Here is a 4,046-nt window from a genome sequence, read left to right on the forward strand (position 1 = left end):
TTCACCGTGTTAGCCAGGATGTTCTCGAACTCCTGACCTCGTGATCCGCCCGTCTTGGCCTCCCAAAGTGCTGGTATTACAAGCTTGAGCCACAGCGCCCGGCCGGTTTTATTATTTTCTTGAAATTCTCAATACTTGAATTTTACAAGTGTCATTGGCAAATGTTGACTAATGACAAAAATGTCAACTACTTGTCCCTGTGATGAAGTAATCATGTTGCTACAGATACTGTATAGAGACATAGCCCAGATGTGGTGGCTCACACCTGTAATCCCTGCACTTTGGGAAGCTGAGGATCTCTTGAGCCCAGGAGTTTGAGACTGCAGCCAGTTAGGATTGTGCACTGCACTCCAGCCTGGGCCACAGAGTGAGATCTTGTTAAAAAAAAAATAAATAAAGGAAGGAAGGAGGGAGAGAGGGAAGGAAGAAAGAAGGGAGGAAGGAAAAAGCAGAAATAAAGTTATAGTACAACAGACGAAGGAACATGGAATCAGGATGGTAATGACAATTGCAAAATAGGTGAAAGCATTTGCTCTTCCTACCAGACCGAGATGGTTCGGGGGCCTTAGACAGTGAGGAATCAAAATTGGAAGCAGAAACTATGGCTTCCCAGTTGCTAGTAGCTAGGGTAATGAGTTAGAGAGTTAGAATTAATAACAGTGGATTTGTATTTCTCACTAGTCAGGATTCAAAGAATTTTAGAATCATTAATTTAGAGTGAAGTGTAACCAGCTCTCAAAAGAAATTCTATTTAATTATTTAAGTTATAGACATATACAGAGTGCAGAGTTCCATAGTGGTGATGACACAGAGTGGATTAGAATCCCAGAGCAGTCATTATTTGAATGGCTTGTGCAATTGACATATGCCTCAGTTTTTTGTTTTTTGTTTTTTGTTTTCTTAACCAATAAGCATGGGGAAAAAAAACCTCCTGTGTTGGTTTTCTATTTTTCATATATAGAAAGTCATATGGAATACTCCTGCTATATGGTAAGTGCTCCACAAATTACAGTTACTATGATACAGATAAAGAAATAGTCTAATTTTGAAATAAGCTTATGATCTTTTGGAAATAAAGTGCCTTATATTATGGGAATTGGGTATGTGAATAATTGGGGCTCAATATGAAAATTTGAAGTTTTAGCATTCTAAAATGGAAAATTGAAGCAAGTGTTGATCTGAAATCTAAAATGTCATGTGCACTGAGGTCAGGATACACGTATTCAGAGAGCAGAATGAATTCAATCACAAGGCAGAGGGAGTTAACTTCTGTGGCCTATTTATATTTCTGAAGGAGTCTTCCCGGCTGAAGGTCATGGCAAAAGGTATAGTCATTTCTTGGAGTGCAAAAATCCCTGTGATGCAGACATTGTTCTATTTGTTGTTGTCATTGTCATTACTGTTGTTGATATTTGGCTATAATGTAAGAGGAAAAGTGTAATTATAGAGATATTTCCTGTTCTATTCTGTGAATACCATAAAAAGTAAGATTAATAAATGTTATAAATGAATTCTGTCAGAAAACACTTTATAAAAGGAAAAATATCACTTTCACGCCATCCGTTCAACAATATGTAAAGCCCACTTAGTATTTACAAGGAACTCTACTAATCAATGAAAATTAACCATGATGAGGCTAAAACTTTTGAGGGGACCAGGAGAAAACCAAGTCAGAACTAGAGAAAGCATCTTGGGGAAGTTTCACTATGGAGATACAAAGGCATAGCATCTAAGTCAAATGAGGGGCAAGGAAGTCAAGAGAGCATGAACCAGGAAGGGAACTCTCTCCTTCTAGGAGGTAGCACTTGAGAAGAGAAAACAAAGAAAACATTGGTTGAACACTTCTATTGTTGATAAGCAAAATATTCATTATCTACTGCCCATTCTAGAGTAGCATAAAAGGCCTTTTCAGGCTTGCCTTATTTTGCTTAAATTTTGAGGTCGTGATGAAGTTGGAGAAGGGAGGATGGACTCAGAGAAAAACCTCCAAGTTATAACTTCTCAACGGCAAGAATTGGAGAGTATCTCGTTTTTGTCTCTGATTCAGGACTCAGCTAAGGCCCAGCAAATGGGAAACTTTCTCTTTAAAAAAAAGTCAGTGTAGTGCTTGGCAGTCATTAAAGATGTGCTGAATTACTGACCTCTTATCTCCTACATGGGGAATCTGTTAGCAGTCTGACACCTCTTGTCACTAATCAAGATCCCTTTATGATAATATCTGTCTTTTAGAAGCAAGTCAGTCAGGAAATTTAAGTAGATTAACACTTAATCATTAATTACCTCATGGGATAAACAAACAAATTTCTTTTCTGTTTGGGCTATCTCTGACCTTCTGCCCCAGGATATATTTTTCAGGCATTGAAGGATGGATATGAGTTACTCTGGTAGTCCTGGCCCTTAGGGTCTTGGTGAATCTGCTTGGGGAAAGGAAGGAGGGCATGGAAACAGGACAGAAGGGTGAAGCTAGAGCAGAGAAAAAGCACTGAAAAGAAACTTCAACTGATTTTTAGTTTCACCTAGGGTATTTCTAGGAGTTAGAACCTCCGTCCAAGAATGCCTGAGCTAATAGAAATTAAAACCTGACTTTATGTCTTGGTTCTACACATCAATCACAATCACTTGGTTATTAACAGAGCATTTGCCAAAGGCCAATGGCACTTCAGGACCAAAAAAGAATAAAAGGAAATATGAAAGTTCTTAATATATAACTTTTCTTGTGGGTTTACTTTTTTTTTTTTTCTTTTAGTTCTGAATCAGGCAATTGATTCAGTTTTTCATGTTTGCACAGTTTATTTAACTATGGTAACTAAATGGTCTCAACAGAATAGTTGCTACTATGGCTTAAGTTACTGGTTCAGAGTCTCTGGCAATGCATTAAATCAAGTTTCTGCTCCCAGTTTTATAAAAAGGAAAATTGACTAGATGAGAACATTGTCACTTTATTCATTATGTATAGCTCATTAGTTCCCTTGTCAACTTTCCTTTGCTTTTAATCAATTGAAAGAAAAAGGCTTCACGGATTTTTAGTAGGAAACATATGGAGCTGTAGCTCATCAGTAATGTGTGAACTTATGTTTAAAGGTGCAACTGACCTTGGCTGTGCATCCTTCCCAACTTGCTTCTTGTAAATCCCGTAATCAATAAGTGAAATAGTATTCCATACCCTTCATAATTCACCTTGCAATGTCTGTTTTTCAGCACATCATCTAAGCTTCTGTAAAATATTCTTTTTCCCCTGTAATGAACTCCAATCCTCTTTATAAGTTTTATAAATAAGAGCTTAACATTTCTTCTCAATACTTAGATATGATGATAAAATAATTAGTTGACAAGCTTGATGTTTTAAGAATTTCAGCTCTACTTAAATATCTAAGTGGATGCTGCATTTTTTCAAGGAGTTACTCTGAGTGGCAATATGTTCATTCCAAGAGTGTTGCTTTTGCACATAGATCATTGCAGCTATCCCTTTCAAATAGCATGAAGAGTCTATTTTCAGTTTAAAAAAATAGTCTAACATTGGTTTTAAAATAATAACCAAAGGTATTTAATGCATACCACTGCATATTATTTCTTTCTATATACATTTGTGAATTTATTGGGAAGAGTAAACAATTGGAGATATGTCAATGCCTGGTTTGAGGTTGGATGAGATTTTATATTATTAAGTAGAGATTATTATATTAGAATGAAACTAGAACCAATCTATCTTGGGCCTTTATACTTCTTTTTTCTCCCTCAGGTTTGAGGTATCAGGACACACTTAGGGCCCTGTCACCTCCTAGACATAATATGGGCTCAAGTAAAATAAACTATTATTTTCAAAATATATTAAGGCATTAATATGTTAGCTAAGTAAATTTTTATACATATTTATTTTACTTTAAGTGAATATTTAAAATACCTTTTCACTTTGTTTCTTAGGATTAGTGAGAAAAGTATCAAATATTTGAGAGAAAAAAGATTTTTAAAAAGAGCAAGAGTTACTCATAAAAAATGAGTAAATTCCTAGTTTATAGATTGGAAGAGACATTTAATATATTAAAATA

General features: G+C 35.6%; 1 protein-coding gene across 2 annotated transcripts in view; it reads left to right on the forward strand.

The window, feature by feature from the left end:
• Nucleotides 1–4,046, forward strand: part of ALCAM (activated leukocyte cell adhesion molecule) — a 229,414-nt gene that overhangs the window by 71,527 nt on the left and 153,841 nt on the right. The window lies entirely within an intron of this gene.

The sequence above is a fragment of the Mandrillus leucophaeus genome, unplaced genomic scaffold, assembly GCF_000951045.1.
Source record: "Mandrillus leucophaeus isolate KB7577 unplaced genomic scaffold, Mleu.le_1.0 Scaffold113, whole genome shotgun sequence".
Classification (NCBI taxonomy): Eukaryota; Metazoa; Chordata; class Mammalia; order Primates; family Cercopithecidae; genus Mandrillus; species Mandrillus leucophaeus.